This window comes from Medicago sativa, chromosome 8, assembly GCF_051527215.1.
Source record: "Medicago sativa cultivar Bolivia chromosome 8, Bolivia_mono, whole genome shotgun sequence".
Taxonomy (NCBI): domain Eukaryota; kingdom Viridiplantae; phylum Streptophyta; class Magnoliopsida; order Fabales; family Fabaceae; genus Medicago; species Medicago sativa.
The window spans coordinates 60,109,848-60,130,144 of record NC_140756.1 but is presented as its reverse complement, the minus strand read 5'-3'; positions in this window follow the sequence as shown (position 1 = coordinate 60,130,144).

The following is a 20,297-nucleotide window of genomic DNA, read 5'->3' as shown; positions in this document are numbered from 1 at the left end:
GTTCGATTATGTAACTTTAAATTATTATATGAATTTCAGTTGATTACTTTGCTATTTTATTCTGTTAATATTATTCTTAATGTCTTTTATGCGTCTGCATATGTCCATAAATTGAGCTAGGTCATAATGAGTACTAACCCTAACTTTGTTGGCTGAACTTATGTTAATCATATTATTGTTGATTAGATTTAGACATAAACTAATGATAGCTGTTACTTACTTTGGTGTACACAAACCTTCATGGGTTATGGGCTTCACCGAGACATTTGGGGGAAGTAATCGTTTAAGAGTGTTAGAGGCCCAGACATTAACCTATCCTTCATGTTCAAAGGTATTCAACTCAAGTAATCAATAGTATAGTATTCATAGTTTGCACTTACCAAAACAATTCAGGGTAAAAAAACTTACATGACCTAGTCACTTTCTCTCTCTCTCTCTCTCCAACGGAAATTAAAGCAACCAATTTGGCAATTGCAACCCCCCACCTCCACCCACATTTTTACTACAAATACCCTAATCATAATCGCAATAGTCAAGTTGAAACGAGACGATCCTTTGGAGACGAATATTTTATAAATATTACTATTTGTTGACACATTAGTACACTTGCCAGTATTTTGTCATCATCTATCTCGGGCAAAATAGTCACTAAATTGTACAAATTAGTAACTATATTCATGAAACCGTAGTGCGTCTTTCAAAATGATATCTCTATTAATTTCTTTTGTTTGATGTTATGATATGACACACTGTTTACCGGTGTTTTTGGTAAACAATAAGACTAGTTTTAAAATGTTACTTGCAGGATCAAACTAGAAATCCTAGGGCATGTTGTGCAATCTGTTTCGAAAAAATGGTTGAATGTTCATCATATTCATAGTTTGCTTTATTAACAAAATGAATAAAACTGTTTTTGTATGAAGATAACTGTCTTTCGAGAAAAATAGCGAAAAGAAATGCAAGAAAAAAGCTTAAGAATGCAAAAGTAAAAACACAAAAGTAAATTGCATTAAAGGTGGTTCAACAAATCATTACATACATTATGACTCTTTTCTCTACGTTGGTACTTTGAGTGTATGAATTATGTAAATGAGATTTGTGACCCGTTTTCCAATGAAAAACTACTATATATACATAGAGAAAATAATTGCAAAGCCAACGGCTAGAAACCATTTCATGTTGACACTCTCAGCATGCTTGCTACGTGTCTGAGCTTCTACTAGAATTACTAAACTCGTCGAAAGCCAATTCTCGTTCGTAACAACCTTTCTTGTTGAAAGCTTCTTCATCTTTGCTAAAAATAAGACTAGTAATTGTAGACTTAGATGGACTTAGAGGATTTTGTAGTTCTAAACATCATTTTACCTGTGGAACTATACAAAGAGAAAATTAAGGCTAACACACTAAATAAACGCACAAGTTAATGGATGGACTTTTTTTATTGATGAGTTACAATTTGTATGTGCGCGTGCACGATTTCTATTGCGAACTCTAGAACTTTAGTGTGTCCGTGCATATGGGCTTTTAATAAATAGTTAAATGTGTTGTTTTTTGAAAGAAAAAAAATTATCGTTTATAATTATAATAAGTAAATCTTATTTACTAAAAGTGTCGACGAAATAAAATTTAGTTTTTTTAATTGGAATTACTCATAATATGGAATATTGATTACTTTTCATGATAAAATGTAAAAAAAAAATAAAAAACAAAAAACAAAAAATAAAACTGCATGATTCTTGCAAACAATAAAATAATGTTTTTTCTTATGAAATGATATTTCCTAGAAGTCCACAAGTAACTCTTTATTACTTAAAATATATATATATATATATATATATATATATATATATATATCAATTCATAAAATTTAGAGAGTATTTTAATTGATACTCAATATTTCAAAGATCAAATTATGTAATCACTCTCCATCCTCTTCATTATCATATCATTATATAAAAATCCAAGGTACAGTGTGTCAAAAAAAAAATCAAGGTACAGTAAACAAAGTCACCTAACGCCTCATCCATTCTAGTGTTTGATATTTTATCATGGAACAAAGTAAGGTTTGTATTTGTAGTGAACAGCAGTCCTTACCAACCACAATAAGGTGAGGGGGTGTGGAAAACAGCAACAAAACATTGTAGGCTTATTATAACTCTGTTACTTTGGGCCTAATTATCATACAACTCTAATATTGGGCTGGTACCGTTGGTCAGTAATAGGCTTGGAACATTACTCTTCCCACTTTCATTTTTGCTCCCAAGCATCATGAAAATACCAAAATACTCCGGCAGTAGTTAACAGTCATCGAGGGGTATGTTGGCATTTTTGCGGTGCTTGTGAGCAAAAATGTTAGTGAGAAGAGAAATTTTCATAGGCTTGGGTCTCCTTCCTTTTGAGGGGAATAGGCTTGGGGCTTTGTTATTTATATATAACAATGAAGACTGTTTTTAAGACATCAAGTTATGGCACACAAACACCTAAAAAACCCACCGATAGTTAATAATTGTTGTTTGGGTGCTTTTTAAATTGGTTAAACCAAATTTAAAAAGTGATTTGACTGATATAAAAGTGTCGAAGGACAGTTAACTACCATTTTTTAGCAAATTGTGGTTAACTACCGTTCTATAGGTGTTTGTGAACAATTGTTACGTCTCTAAAGAGTAATCCCCTATAATGATATCCATGCATATTAAACTTCAACCAAAAATCACAATAACGGAAATAAATATAGTGAAGAAAAGATTTATCTGAACATAACTTAAATCAGTTGGCAGAGACATTAAGATATGCTAGGGTAGGAGTTAGAATCATAGATTCCCCACTAATTTATCTTAAAGGATGAACAAGAGATATAGTTTGAACAGAAAAAATATAGAGAACAAAAGTTTTATAAATACAACTCAGTTGATAGTTGCAAGAACAATATTTTACAGAGGTTATAGTTTGAACCCTGAATTTTCTACTTCTCCATATTTAAAGGGTGTGAGTAGCCTACTTAAAAAAATATATAGAGAATAAAACACATAAATATTACTACTGTATTTAGACTTTTGAGAATCACAAATAAAAACCCAACTCATTAGACATCCCCACTAGAGGATGAAAAAAGGAATAGCTAATAGAGACCAAGGATCTCTCTACTCTCTCATGTGCTAAGTCCCGATCTCTGATGTGCAACTCATTAGACAATCCCCACTAAATGGAATAAAATGTCTCTTAAAAAACATGAATATGAGCTTCCTTTTTTTACAAGAACAAGAACATGAGCTGATTTGCAATAACTTCCATTTCTCTTTGATTGAATATTTGATAAATAAGATAATTACGATTTAAACAATACAAATGCGATCATTATGATTTAATAAATAAATTACTTTGAAATAAAATGATGTAAAGTTGTTAGTAGTACCCATTTGATGATTTTTTTAGAAGTGTTTGATTGGAGTGATCGAAATCTTATTAAATATTTACATGTAAACAAGTTATGTATATAGGTGATACTCTCTTAGACATTCTTTTGAATTAGCCACCATTGTGATATGAATTTTGCTCTCCACCCAGCACATTTTGCTCGCACCCTACAGCCCTTCCATATTTACCCTTGCGCATGTTAACTAACGCAAGTGTAAATGTATGTGTTAGTTAACATGCGTTGCGCAACTTAAGTAACGCAAGTGTTAAACACTGCGTCTGTTAACTTGCGCAGCCATTAACACTGCGTGAGTTAACTCACGCAGCCAGTAGCACATGCATGAACACTGCGTGAGTTAACTCACGCACACTCTGTGCATACAACCAGAAGAGGCAGAAACCTCTATTTTCCCTATTTTTTCAATCATTCTTTCATACATTCATTCAAGCATACATTTTTCATCATTCATTCAAGCATACAACCAATCAAGCATTAACTCATAATTATATTACGAAAAAATAACATAATAAAACAACAGAATAAAATAACGCATAATGTCATAGAAACGCTAAAAAGCGCAAGTGTGATAGGATTACACCCAAATTCAACAAAATGTCAAACAAAAAAAAAACTGCACAAGTCATAAAAGCTACACAAGTCATGTTGGTCCATCTCGTGGACTCCTACTCCTCCTCCGCGGAGTCGGCACATGCTCCAGCATGCTCCACTTAGACTGTATGCCCTGCATGATGCGAAGAACCTCTGGATTACCAAACACATCTGGATGCCCAATTGCACTGTCCACTCTAGCTCTGATGTTGCTGATGATCTGGTATGGGTCGGGAGGATGTCTGGCCCACTGATGCTCAACAAGAACCTCCTTATAAGGAGGGACAGGACGAGGAGGGGCATCAGCTGCGTAGTCAGGAATGGCCGCAGGGGGGTTCACAACAAACAACACTGTTAAATAAATAACAAGTAAAACAAACATTAAATATATGCTAACATAAATGTTAAGTCTAACATTAAATAAGTAAAATAATAATTAGAATAGGTTGTATAAATAGTAAAAGAAGTAAAATAAACACTAAGTAAGAATAGCATAGACATTTAACAACAACATTAATTATTTTAACTGAATTTCAAAACAAAAAAGAAGTAAAATAAACATTAAATTATACTTACAACGGTATCAACTCATATCCTGCATGCCACATGTCCACCAAATTTAGGTAAAAGCGTGAGATCAGAAGGCCCCCCTTCATAGCCATCCGGGCCGGCCTCGTACACCACCCTCGGCACCCCCTGAAAATGAGGCTCAGGCTGCTCAGGCTGCTCAGGCTCATCATTCTGCTGAGGCTCCTCAATAACAGGCGGCTCCTCAAAAGCAGGCTCCTGAATAACAAACTGATACAACTGAGGCTGAGGCTCTTGAAAATGATAGGCCAGATCATGCGCCTGCTCATACACCTGATAATCCTGGTGATACTGTGTCGGGTTCACCGTCTGGGATGGACCCATCTGCGACGTTGAGCCCCCTGCAGCATCAACTCTAGCAAGTCTCGTTCCCCCACCTCTCCCTCGACCAGCCATAGGAAGGCGTAATGCTTCTTTCTCCCTCCGTGCACTACCAGTAAGGGCCATCCTCCTTGCCCTAAGTCTGTCACTCCTATCCTGAGGCGGCTCAGGCGATCTCTGAGACGTATTCCTCCGAGGCATATCTGCACAACATTTAACAAAACACAAATTCAATATACATTTTTACACGCACATTGTGTCATTTCCAACAATTCAACAACAACACTAAAATTCCAACAATGTCATTTCAATTCGTAAACTACCACATTGCACTCAAACATGTTATAATCAAAATTAACAAACCATATGCTAACTAATTTGATAAGTCACAATCCAAAAAAACAAAATAATTACCATTGAGACATTTTACCAAACACATGGTGTGCAATTTTCAAACAACTACCTTAATCTAACAATTTGTAGACCCTAAACTACCACATTCTACTATAAACAACTTCTAAACAACAATTCCTAAGTTAATTCGTCACTAACAATCATCAAAACTAACATGCAAGCCAAATTTATAAAAACCTAAAAATGTCATATTTCTTCAAAAAAAATTAAAATTTCTACAAGTTAAATGCAATTAAGTAGGGTAATCATCACTTACTTGATAATGTGGGAGAAATTGGCTTTGAATGGCGCAAGAATGATGAAAATCGGATATGGGGGGAAAAATTTCGAAGTTGGGAAGTTGGAGAAATGAGGGAAATGTGTTTCTGTGTTGCTGATATATGACTTAACTAACGCTGTGCAAGTTAACTCACGCAGCGCATGTTAAGCCACACATAATATATAACTTGCGCAAGTTAAGGTGTGCAACGTGACTTAACTTGCGCAGGGGTAAAAATGGCAACGCTGCAGGGTGCGAGTGATTTGTGCTGGGTGGAGAGCAAAATTCTTGTGATATTCAGGGCAGTTCTTTGGGAGTGTAAAGAGCTCAACCGAGCTGGGCCTCCCAAAGTGATGGGCCTCAAGGAAAAAATTATTGCTCAATATACCCACCCCACTCATAAAAGAAAAATAAACATGTTTCATGTTTCAATTTCTAAGTAAAAAATCATGTTCCATGTTTCTCTTTCTAAGTTAAAAAACACGTCTTTAGTAAAAAATAATTGCTAATTTTGATTTTGGTGGCTAATAATCATTATACAAGTGTTATTTTTAATTTAAATAGAAGATTAATCTTTTAAAAAAATTGTGGTTTTTTTATTAGGGGCCTATTTTTACTATGAGAGCCGAGTCTCCAGTTTCACAGGGACGGCCCTGGTGATATTGTTCACAGAGCCAAGAAAAGAATTAAGTTTAAAGGGGTTGAGTTTTAAAATAATTTACTAAACAAAAAATAAAATTTTAAAAGCATAACATATATACAAGAATTATAAGATATATCTAAAGTTTGTGTCGTCAATCGTCATCAAATATAAAAGGAGTAACAAAAACTAACATTTCAAGGATAGAAGAAAGATCATTACCTCAAAGCTTGCCAATAAATGATAAGATTAAAGCGCTTTTTAAGTAGAAGAGAAAGAAAGTAAGAAACAACTAAAATGAAAACCTATAAGGATGAACTCAAGATGAAATTGTGAACAGTAAGATGGTCCAAACAAATTTACAGTCAATGATCCAAAATCTCTAAGTGAAATTGTAAGGAAGAATCAGAAACCAGAATTCTTCTTCTGAAAATTCCAACAAAAAAAATTGGCTTTGTATGAAGGTAAACGTTGTAAAAAAAATTGTAATATAAATCCCTTGCAATAAAAAAAATGCTATGCAAACCCTCTGCTATTAAATTTTCTTGGAACCCCTACAAACATGATCATAGGTGGTCGCACCCCAGACCAATGCGTAGGCCGGGCGGCCCTGAGGCCACATCACCTAAGCATGAATTTTGTGTATATTTCTTAATATATATGTAAGAAGAGTAGCAATACTAACACACTCTCTAATATATATTTTCAACACATTTTCTTTTGGTGTGGTGGCTTAGGTCTTTGGAGTATGATGCTTCTTAAGGTCTTATATTCAATTCTATCCGGTGGCGATTTATGTGGACTAATTTAACTTTTTAAAAAACTATTAAAATTCATATAGACTTTGCCAAATCATGTGAGTAAATCATTAATGTAGTGTTATTCATATAAATTTTGAATTAATCAAAGAGTGTGTTGTCATCATTGATGTTAAAAGAAATTACGAATTATTGTGTGATTGTTTCTGACCAAGGGAGTGTTCAAAACCTGAAATGGTAGCACCGTAGAAGTCACCACACCTATGGTTCAATAGATAACAGGAATAAAAAACTACAACTTTTAATGAAAAATCTCGCAAATTATTTGTTTGAAACAAAGATATAAGAAACAACTTCCAAATAACACAAGTAACTGCTAGGGTCTTATCTTACATTGATTACAAAAAGAAAAAAATAGGATATTATTGAAACTTGCTGGCATCATATTGGCAGGAGCACTAAAGTTTTAGTCTTCTATCAAGGTCATTCCGCCACTTGTTTTTATTTATTTATTTATTGTTGGAATTTACTTTGATTTTTTGGAAAATTCTTTGAAACCTTAGAACTCCAGTGGGGGTATTGTTAAGGATTCTAAAAGTTGATGAATTGGTATCTTTATTTTCAATGCATTGGAAAATTTGATGTGGTAGGAGGAAAATTGTTGAAGATTCTTAAATAAGATACAATGTCATAGACTCCGTTGATTTAAGGTACCTGGATTCTGTAATGGCTAATATGAATTTTCCCAAGTTGTGGAGGAAGTGGATTTTTGAATGTGTCGGTACGGCAAAGGCATCTGTTTTAGTGAATGGCAGTCTGACGGATGAGTTTCCCTTAGAGCGGGGCCTTCGTCAAGGTGACCCATTGTCGCCTTTTTTATTTTTGATAGCGGCTGAGGGCCTTAATGTGCTTATGAATTCTGTTGTAAGGGCACAGATGTTTACTGGGTACGGCATTGGTGCAAACAATGAGGTTCGGATGACGCATTTACAGTTTGCGGATGATACGTTAATAATTGGAGAGAAGAGTTGGTTAAATGTCCGCACAATGAGATCGGTGTTGCTTTTATTTGAGGAGCTTTCAGGCCTTAAGGTGAATTTTCACAAAAGTATGCTAACTGGTGTTAACATTCATGTTTCCTGGTTGTCGGAGGCTGCTATGATGTTGCGGTGTCGTAGAGGTACCATTCTTTTTGTTTATTTGGGGTTGCCTATCGGCGGTGATTCTAGAAAAATCTCTTTTTGGAAACCTGTGGTTGATCGTATTGTCTCGCGCCTGTCGTCGTGGAATCATAAGTTTCTTTCTTTCGGTGGTCGTTTGGTCCTTCTGAAAGCTGTCCTGTCCTCATTGCCAGTTTACTTTCTTTCCTTTTTCAAAGCCCCTGCAGGTATAATTTCTTCTATTGATTCTATTTTTAAAATTTTTTTTTGGGGGGGTGGTGAGGATTTTAGGAAAATTGCTTGGATAAACTGGGAGTCCATCTGTACTCCAAAGGAGGAAGGGGGGTTGGGGGTTAAGAGATTGGGTGCTTTTAATTTGTCGTTGATGGGTAAATGGTGTTGGAGGATGACGGTAGACAAGGTGGGATTGTGGTATCGTGTTTTAAAAGCAAGGTATGGGGAGGAGGGAGGTCGATTGAAAGAGGGAGGTAGACATAGTTCGGCTTGGTGGCGGTCTGTGTGTAAGATCCGTGAGGGGGTTGGTGAGGGAGTTGGAGGATGGTTTGATAGTAATGTCCGGAGGGTGGTTGGGGATGGGAGGAGTACTTATTTCTGGCATGATATTTGGGTGGGGGAAATTCCTTTGAAATTTAGATTCCCCCGCCTTTTTGATTTGTCTGTAGACAAAGAGTGTTCGGTGGAGAAGATGGGGAGGGTGTTGGGGGCGGCTGAAGGAAGGGACGGTTTGTGGCGTCGGCGCTTGTTGGCTTGGGAGGAGGAGAGCGTGAGGGAATGTATCATGTTATTCCATAACCTTATTTTTCAGGAAAATGTAGCGGACACTTGGAGGTGGCTGTTAGATCCTATGCATGGATATTCGGTTAGGGGGGCTTACCGCTTCCTTACTACCACAACCGTGCAGGGGGATAGACACCAGGGCACCGACATTTGGCATCAGCAGATTCCTTCTAAGGTTTCGGTGTTTGTGTGGCGACTTCTTCGCAATCGACTTCCAACAAAAGACAATTTAGTTCGGCGGAAGGTCATCTCTCATGAGGCAGCGGCTTGTGTGGCTGGTTGTGGAAGTCCAGAGACAGCAAATCATTTATTTTTGGGATGTGACATTCTCGGATCTCTATGGCCTCAGGTTTGGCTCTGGATGGGTATTTCTTCTGTTTTTCATGGTGACATTGTTCATCATTTTACACAATTTATTAAAATGCCTGGTATGCATAGATCTTCTCATATGTTTTTCAGAATTATTTGGTTTACCACGGTATGGGTTCTTTGGAAAGAGAGGAATGATCGTGTGTTTAATAACACGGCTTCGACATCTTTTCAACTCATCGAAAAAGTCAAATTGACATCTTTTTTATGGTTAAAATCCAAACAGGCATCTTTTATGTATAGCTATCATGACCGGTGGAAGACACCGCTTCTCTGTATGGGCATCCACTAGTCATTCTTGTTTGGTTGTATATTCTGTTGGTGTTTCACTTTCTGGCTAGCACTGATTTCTTGTAAATACTCTTAACTGGTTATCCTTTTTAGCACACCTTGTGCGGGGATAATTGCAGTTGTTATTATATATATTCCATTTTTGTTTGTTCAAAAAAAAAAAAAAAAAAAGATACAATGTCATAGAAATTAATCGATTAATATTGAGTGAAATTAAAAATATTAAAACGTTGGTTGCTTAAGATTTGTTCCATGATATTTTTACCATTTAAGCATGTTGGAACAATAGTCAAAATTTGTTAAAAAATATTTTTGTCACCGAAGAGATTACTAGGCTGAGTCGCGGACTAGGTCGCTCTCTTTAAGACGTTTCGTGGCACTGTCCAAAATTGTGCAAGCAGACTATCAACCATGACGCCCCCAGGATAAAACAGCCCAGCTACAACTGTATCAGAGTCCTATTGCACCATAGGATCTATTCTAGAAATACACCTTCAAATATGGTGCTAAGACCACTCTAATATGGTATTGATACCACTCTATTATGGTACTAAGACCACTCTAATATGGTGTTTCCACCACTCTAACCTCTAACTTCACCAAGGGCATAAAACATAAAACATAGATTATATTCTTAAGATTATTCTTATTTTCCGAAGGGACGCTTTATCTCGAAAGGGACTTTGATCTTAAGAATACTCTTATTTTCGAAGGGACAAAATTTACCGAAGGGACTATGTTCTTAAGACCATTTTTAATTTCGAAAGGACATTATAAACCGAAGGGACTATGGCCTTAAGAACACTCTTTAAATCCGAAGGGACAGAAAAAGAGGGAGGAGAAAAGAATAGCTCGTCAACGCAAGCTATGGGAGGGAGAAGAGAGAAAAGTTCTTTTACAACTAAAGAGAACTTTTGGTGTGAGTAGAAGTGAGGGAGAGGAGCTCAATTTATAGGTGAAGAGCCAAAGATAAGTTACAAATCCAATGGCTAGGATTAGTTGACCATTAGAAAACCAATGACTTGATCTCGCATCATAAATGAGCACTAATGGAGAAAGTTAACATGAGAATTTTTTTAATTCACACCATAACACTCTGTGTGTTCCAACAATCCCCCACTTGAATTTAAAAAAAAGAATTAGAGGTTTCTATTAAGATAGCATAAGCCAAGGTGTCTTACGACTTGAACCTTTGCTTTTCTAAGATTGTGCATAAGCAAAGGTGTCTACAACTTGAACCTTTGTGTAGTGTATAAGATTCAGATTTTACTAGAGTGACTCGTAGTCTTGAACTCTATCACTAAAATCAAACCACACATAACCTTTTCTTAGGTGTATTATAAAAAAGCTTGTGCAGGCCTTGCACGTCAATCCCGGTTTAGTGAACGCTCTAGGAATTTTGCCTATAGAATTCCATAGGAAGCGGCCCCCACTTCCACATTCACAAAGGTGAGTCTATCAAGAGTACTCTTGTATCTAGGTACTCCACTCCACATAGAGTATAGATCTCATTAAGAGTTTCTATTATCTCAACCTCTTATCGCTTCAGGAATCATGCCTTTCGTGATTTATTATAGCATGTTCACCTCATATCACTTCCCGACTTGTTATTACCCATTGAACCTATTTCTTGGGATCTCCAATCATTTAGGTCGGGTTACCATCATGAGTGATTCCATAGGTACTAGTCCAATCTTCATGATGTGTTATGAACTTTCTCTCTAGCCAGTCCTTTCGTCAAAGGATCGGCTAAATTTTCATCAGTGTGTTCATGATCCACTCTTACAGCACATGTGTAGAGTATCTCTCTAACAGTTTTGTTCTTATGACGTATTTGTCATCTCTTACTGTTATAATAACAGTTCTCGATATTTGCAATAGTCGCGGTACTATCGCTATGGATCGACACAACTAGCAATTGTTTTCCCATAAGGGAATCTCTGCTGGCAAGCATGTTAACCAACTTGCTTCCTCCCTAGCTGTTGCTAGTGCTATTTCTAAGAAACAACTCTTTTAGAGATATTAAATATATATTCACTGGCCACTTTGGAATCATCGTATAAGATGTTCCAATCTGCATCTGTGTATCCTTCTAGGGCAGCAGAAATCTTTGATAATGTAATCCAAGGTTCATGGTTCTATTTAGGAGTCTTAAGACCCTATCAATAGCTTTCCAATGATTATTACTAGGTCTACTGACAAACGTGCACAACATTCCCACGACATAGACAATATCGGGTTTAGTGCAATCAATGGCATACTTAAGGTTACCAATGATGCTCTCACATTTTCACCAGTGTTCTTAAATAGTTTTTCCACCTGGATCATATGGTGTGCAAGCATGTTTGCAGTCAAAGTATTTATATTTCCTTAAGATCTTCTTAACGTAGTGAGATTGATCCAAGAAAAATCTCTTTTCTGACCTGGTAATTAATATTCATAATTACATTATCTTCTCTGAGGTTTTTCATCTCAAAATTGTTAGACAACAATGATTACAGAGCATTCACAACATGAAAGTTTGAACCAAATATGAGTAAGTTGTCTACATAGAGACATATGATTGTGCAAATGTTATTATCAAATAACTTTATCACTTTCATTCACTTTAAACTCATTTCTTATTATTAAGTTGTCAAACTTTTCGTGACATTGCTCATGGACTTTTTAAGACCATACACAGACTTATCTAACTTGCAGACCTTTGTTTCTTGCCCATGGACTACAAAACATTCAGGTTGTTCCATATAGAATTCTTCTTCAAGTTCACCGTTTTAAAAAAACGGTTTTAACATCCATTTGCTGTATTTTTAAATTATGAATGGCAGCAAGATCAATTAGTACCCTTATGGATGTTATCCTGGTGACTGAAGAAAAAGGCGTCGAAGAAATCTATATTTGTTTGTTTGTCTAAAACCCTTGGCTACAAGGCGAGCCTTGTATTTATCAATAGTTCCATTGGGTTCTATTTTTCAAAATCCATTTACGACATATTGGTTAGCAACCAAAAGGCAAGTCTACCAAATACTAGGTCTTGTTAGACTCTAGAGAATCCATCTCATCTTTTATGGCTTCTTGCCATAAGCAACTAGTGCTTTCTTGCCTCGTCGAAGTTCTGTTACATCTGATTCGATGTTGTCTTCAGTGCTTCTGATCATTGGATTATGATCAACTGCAATGCCCCCACTAGTGCCCCCAATATTTTCTAAATTTAAAAGGGGAATTTAATTTCATAGAAATCATCATCGTTTGATTTTATGATCACATTAGCATTTAGGTCATAAAACCCATATGCTTTCCTATTTATATCATACCCAATGAATTCACATTCATAGGCTCTACTAGTGAGTTTTACTCTCTTGGGATCTGGAATCCGAATATAGGCCAGACAATCCCAAGTCCAAAAAATAAGACAAGATATATTGTCTTTTCTTCAAAATTTCATAGCTAGAAATTTTATTCTTAGATTAAAGCACTCTATTTAGCACAAATCAAATAGTTGATAAAATTTTCCCAACAATGAGATGGACCTCCATAATTAAGCATGATGACAACAATTGACTCGGTAAATGGTATATTCTTTATAACCACTTTACCGTTCATATCAAGATAGTAAGACGCGGTTGTTTCATGAATAATTCTGTGTCATTTATAAAACTCATTGAAGTGTGGAAATTATGCTTTGTGCTTCTATCCCCACAAAATCGCTTGATTTTCTTATTGAATTGATTTTTCAATTTCAGCTACAAAAACTTTGAACTTGTCAAGCGTATCACTTTCATTTCTCATGAGAAATACCAAAGTATAGTCTAAATAGTCATCAATAAAAATGATGAATTATATTTCCATATCTAGTCAAGTCACCATCAAGGACGCATACATCATAACGAATTAAATCTAAATATTTAGATTATCTAAATATTGATTTATGCGATCGCTTGGTTATTTTTAACTTGACTACAAAAAATCACATTTTTTTCTTTAAAAAATACAACATATTTCATTTTATGATATAATCTTGAATATGATAAATATGAATTGCAATGTGCAAAACCAAATATCATGTTATTATTTTAGTTTTTTTTTTTTTTTGGTACAATTATTTTAGTTTTATTAGACAGCTTAATGCATGATATTTGTCTCATATCTTAGATGTCAACCAAAATTATATCAATCAATGAAATCAAATCATGTTTATTCAAGGCATTGAATTCCAAAATAATTCAAATGTGTCAATGCTTTGAAGTCAATTCATGTCACTTATATAAGACATTAAATTATATAAATCAAATACTTTAATGTTGTGTTGTATTGTCAAAATTTTGAAGGCTTAATTGTAGTTTTGGCCCCCCCATGTTTCAAGAAGTTGCGATTTTGACCCCCTAACTAAATAAACTATAAAACCGCCCCCTAAGTATTGACTTTTTTTGCAGTTTTGGCCCCCCAGGCCAATTTTGACAAAGTCAATGCACACATGGACGCCACGTGAGTATTTATTTATTTATTTATTTTATTTATTTTTTAATTAAAAAAATAAAAAAAATATTTTTTTATATATTTTTTAATTAAAAAATAAAAAAATTATATATATTTTTATTTTTTAATAATTAAAAAATAAATAAATACATATGTGGCTTCTACGTCAGCTTTGACTTGGTCAAAATTGGCATGGGGGGCCAAAAATGCAAAAAAGTCAATACTTAGGGGGCAGTTTTGTAGTTTATTTAGTTAGAGGACCAAAATTGCAACTTCTTGAAACATAGGAGGCCAAAACTGCAATTAAGCCAATTTTGAAAACATTTTACATACAACATTGAACGTAAATAATTTGCATTAAAACATGTAGCAAAACAACTTTTTTTTTCAACCATTTCTTAGTAGAAATTAATTACTACCAAAATCTTTTTGCACAAATTAATTTCCTTCGTAGAAATTTCTTAGAAAAAGTCTATCACCCACCTGATCTACCAAAAGGTTGATCTTAGTATTCATAATAATGAATTACTATTCAGTCAGGTAAGCCTGCAAAGCAGCGCTAGACCTGTTCTTACACTTCATCGTGTACTTTTAATTGAGGTATTTCTATAGCCGTTTTATCCTTGTTGTACTTACAAACAACAAACAAAAATTAGTAATTTCTTCAGTAGACTTGGCAGAAGTAAACGTCTTAAAATTGTTGGAACAATAGTCAAAATTAGTTAAAAATTATTTTTGTCACCGAAGAGATTACTAGGCTGAGTCGCGGACTAGGTCGCTCTCTTTAAGACGTTTCGTAGCACTGCCCAAAATTGTGCAAGCAGACTATCAACCACGACGCCCCCAGGATAAAACAGCCCAGCTACAACTGTATCAGAGTCCTATTGCACTATAGGATCTGTTTTAGAAATACACCTTCAAATATGGTGCTAAGATCACTCTAATATGGTATTGATACCACTCTATTTTGGTACTACGACCATTCTTATATGGTACTAAGGTCACTCTAATAGGGTGTTTCCACCACTCTAACCTCTAACTTCTCCAAGGGCATAAAACATAAAACAAAGATTATATTCTTAAGATCATTCTTATTTTCCGAAGGGACGCTTTATCTTGAAAGGGACTTTGATCTTAAGAATACTCTTATTTCCGAAGGGACAAAATTTACTGAAGGGACTATATTCTTAAGACCATTCTTAATTTTGAAGGGACATTATAAACCGAAGGGACTATGACCTTAAGAACACTCTTTAAATCCGAAGGGATAGAAAAAGAGGGAGGAGAAAAGAATAGCTCGTCAACACAAGCTAAGGGAGGGAGAAGAGAGAAAAGTTCTTTGACAACTCAAGAGAACTTTTGGTGTGAGTAAAAGTGAGGGAGAGGAGCTCAATTTATAGGTGAAGAGCCAAAGATAAGTTACAAATCCAATGGCTAGGATTAGTTGACTGTAACACCCTACTTCTAGTAAGCGGTAAAACCCGCGAATATACAAATACATTCTAGAAATAGATGTTACGTCATCAAACAAAAACAAGACATGCATGTATAAATTGTCAAGTTTCATAAACATAGCAGCGGAACATATATAAAACCATATAAGTAACATCTCCACATCACATGACAATAAATACATCTCTCAGATACATCAATGTCTCAACTCCAAACTACATAATCAAAACAAAATCCAATATGCAAGTACTACCCTATATCAGAGCCCTAATCTAGACACTTGCACATAAAAAGGAGGAACTCCGCTCCTCGGCAACATCAAGCACACAATCTAAGCACCCTGCACTCCATCTACCCGTCCATACGGAAAGGTAGGTGGTAAACCACTGAGGGTTATCATTACATCATCATAATCCATATAAAATTTAATCAAGAACATTGGAAACGAAAGATATATTCAAGAACGACGAATAACAAATCATACATATACTCATAGGTATTCATAACATCTATATCATTCAAGATCATTCAATATCCTCATTCCAAGTTTATATCAACAAGTGTATCCAACACGTATCACAATTTCAACCATGTCAATTAACAATTAACAATTTCAACCATCATGCACAACTCAAATGCGTTTCAATTCACCAACAATGTATGCAATGGCACTAGACTCATCTAGATGCATGTGGTACCATATCACCTCAAGGTCGTCACCTTCGATGCAACAAAAACATCTTAATCACCTCAATTGGATATAAAATCCACCACCATCAGTCATGAATGCATGAACATATGACTCGACTACAATGCATATGTTCACACAACTAATCACCTCAACATCACCAATACTTGTATATATGCAATCAACAACAATTCACCACCACTTAACATATATACAATCAACAACAACATCCACAAGTCAATCAACATATAGTTGCCACCTATATATACATCATTAATCATCTCCACCTAAATCAACATATAGTTGCCACATTTCCACATAATTCCTTACAATCCAAATAAAGGAACAAATACAACATATGATCACAAACATCATATTCATCACTCAAAAACCATTCATACATCATCTCATAATCATATTAATCTATTCATAAAGGGTTCATAACCAATTGACTCTCAAAACAACTTTCTACCAAGTTCGTCTCCAAAAATCACAACATTGAAAATAATTGAGCATTTAAGTCAAAACCAAGTAAACAAGCGCAATTGCCTATGCCATGTATTCTCACGAGTCACATATGCATGCAGTAGAGGTTACATAAGCATTTCATCGGCCACATATGAAGAATTCCCAAAAATCACGAAGTTCGTCTCACTTTTGCCACTTTTCCAAAATTCTAAATTTTCAAGGTAAAACAAGTCAAGACTTGATGAAACCAATCACAACCATTTTTAGAAATCATATAAACAATATACAACTTAAATCCCACTTCAATTTTCGGAGAAAATGAGTTTTCGGAAAAATCGACGTTTGGACCGTTTTTCCAAAGTTAAGAGAAAAATTCACAAAATCAAGTCCAATTCGATTCAAACCATGTTCCAGTAGGATTAAGTGCATAAACAGAGGTTAAACAAGTTAAAAGAAACATTTTAGAAGTCTTGGATTGGTCTCCAAGTGCACGAAACAAAGATTCAAAATGGCTGAACTGGGAGCTGTAGGGGTGTTCGCGGTGCGGTTTGGTTCGGTTTTGAGCAAAAAAGTCATCCAAACCGCGAGATAAAAAAGCATGCGGTTTGGTTTGGTTCGGTTGATTTTTAAAAAGTCATCCAAACCAAACCAAACCAATGCGGTTTGGATTGGTTCGGTTTGTGCGGTTTATCGCGAGATAAAAAAATATTACATTAACTCTAATATTGCCAACTTGTTACAAAATAAACATAGGACATTTTATTTTGATGTTTATATGATAAAATATTAGGTAAAACTTATATCAAAATAGGTAAAATTAAGAAAAAACATAAGCATGAAACAAATTATTGGAAAGTAAAGAAAACAAATTCATCACTGGAAATGAATGGAAAGAGATGGAAAAGAATTATAATCGAATCTGATGGTGCAACGATGGAAAAATCGAATCAAAAGAGATTATTCTTGAGCTATGTAATTGGGCTAGTTCATATTTAAGTAATATTCATTATTTTTGCGGTTTGGTTTGGTTTGGTTCGGTTGCTGAGATGCAAACCGCAAACCAAACCGAACCGCGCGGTTCAGTGCAAAAGTCATCCGAATTCATCCGAACCAAGTGCGGTTTTTTGCGGTTTCGGTTTGGATTGGTTTGGTTTGCGGTTTTTCTATTGGGTTGGTTCGGTTTTGAACACCCCTAGGGAGCTGCACGCTTAAGCGTCCTCTGCACGCTTAAGCGTCCAACTTCCAGTAGCTTCTGGGTTTGCACGCTTAGAGCACGCTTGGAGCACGCTTAAGCGTCCTACACCAGAACTGCAAAAACCAGTTACGGGTTCCAACCCCTTTTCACCCCAAAATCCCCATTTTGATTCTCCCAAACCCCAAATATTAACCCAAAACGTGATTACAGGTCATATACACTATAAAACGCTTAAACATCAACAAGTTTTGAGATTACAACATCAATTCATCAATAGTTCACCAATTCACCAAACATTCTCAACTTTCAACAACAACAACAATTCTCATCATCAATTCATTAATCTTGATACCCAAAGTATTCATTCAACAACCACATGTTCCAGATCAATAACAACAACTAATGAACATGAATTCATGCATAATTTAACACCACAACTTCATTTCTCAACAAATTTGCTCAAGAACACAATATACCAATATTTATGCATTTCAACATGTTAATCCACATACTAACATACAATTATCATACTAATCATGTTCTCAAACATAGCAACAATAATTATGCACGAATTTACAACAATTAGATTCAATTCATCAATTTCACAAAATGGATAAAAAGAAAAAGTTATGAATTATGGTTGAATTCTAACCCTCTTACCTCTAGCACCAAGAATCTTTAACCCAAGCCTCAATTTAGCTCCCAGATGATGAATTCCTCTTCTAGCTCTAGCCTCCAATCCCTTTCTCTTGTTCTTCCTCTTCAACCCTTATCTTCTCTCTATCTCTATCTCTTCTCAAATGAAAATGTTGGTGAAAACCTATTTTCTCTACTAACAATAGTTTATATAGGCTCACCTAATTGGGCTTAACTCACAAAGTCTTAATGGGCCTAACCCATTTCTATTCTAACCCACAAAATGTTACTACTCACTTAATGGTAAAATGTAACATTAACGGTCAACTACCGGTAATTAAATAATTACTACAACTCCCTAGCACTTAGTAAAATAACAACTCTCACTAAGCACTAAAAATAATTCTCAACGCAATTACGAAATTACCCCTACTCTCAAAATGACCAAAATACCCCTACTCTCAAAATGACCAAAATACCCCTACGTCCAAAATGACTAAAATACCCTTCTAACACGGAATTCTACAATTCCCAACCAAAAATACACACAGAGGCAAATAATCACATAAGAGCACATATAACATACATAAATAAATAATAAAATAAATCTAGCGAAAAATCGGGCTGTTACATTGACCATTAGAAAATCAATGGCTTGATCTCGCATCATAAATGAGCACTAATTGAGAAAGTTAACATGAGAATTTTTTTTAATTCACACCATAACACTCTATGTGTTCCAACAAAGCAAAATGTGTATGAATTGCATAGATATGATGTGGCATTATGAAACCATCTATTAGTAGTCTATCAAAATGAGTTTTTTGAAATATCTATTAGTAGTCTATTAAACTCAAAATGAGTTTTTTGAAAAATAATCATTAGAAATGCTCTTAGAGTTTTATTGGATTCTGTTGTTTTTTAGATTTCTAAATTGTTGTATTTGGATTCCCAAATTCTATTTTGATAGAAAATATCTACTGAAGTTATTATTAGGTTGAGTCACGACCAGGTCGCTCTCTTTAAGACATTTTGTGGCACTGCCCAAAATTGTCTAATGTTGACTATCAACCACGCCGCTTCCAAGATAAAACAAGTCCAGCTACAACTGTGAGGTTAACTACTACACAGAAAATCATTCGAGATTTACACCCCTCAAATATGGTACTAAGACCACTCTTTAATATTGCAACCAATATGGTATTGTGACCACTATATTATGGTGCTGAGACCACTCAAATATGGTGTTACCACCATTCTAATTTCTAACTTCTCCAACTATGGTACTATGACCACTCAAATATGATGTTACTACCATTCTAACTTCTCCAAGAATTGAAGAAGAATATATTTTTAAGATCATTCTTATTATTATACCGAAAAAGGGACTATAATCTTAAATATTATTTATTTTGAAAAGACATAAATAATTGAAGGGATTATGCTCTTAAGACCATTCTTAATTTTAAAGGGACTGTGATCTTAAGAACACTCTTAATTTTGAAGGGACTGAAAAAAGGAGATGATGAGAAGAATAGCTCGTTAACACAAGCTGGTGGGAGAAGAGAGAAAGATTTCTCGACAACTCAATAAAGAATCCATTTCATCATTTATTGCTTCTTTTCAAAAGTTAGCATCCAATGAAGACAAAGCTTCTTGAAGGTCAAATGGATCATCTTCCAATATACAAACCATATAATTAGATTTATATTCTTTAGGAATTATAGCTTTCTTACCTCTTTTGAGGTTCTATAACATCT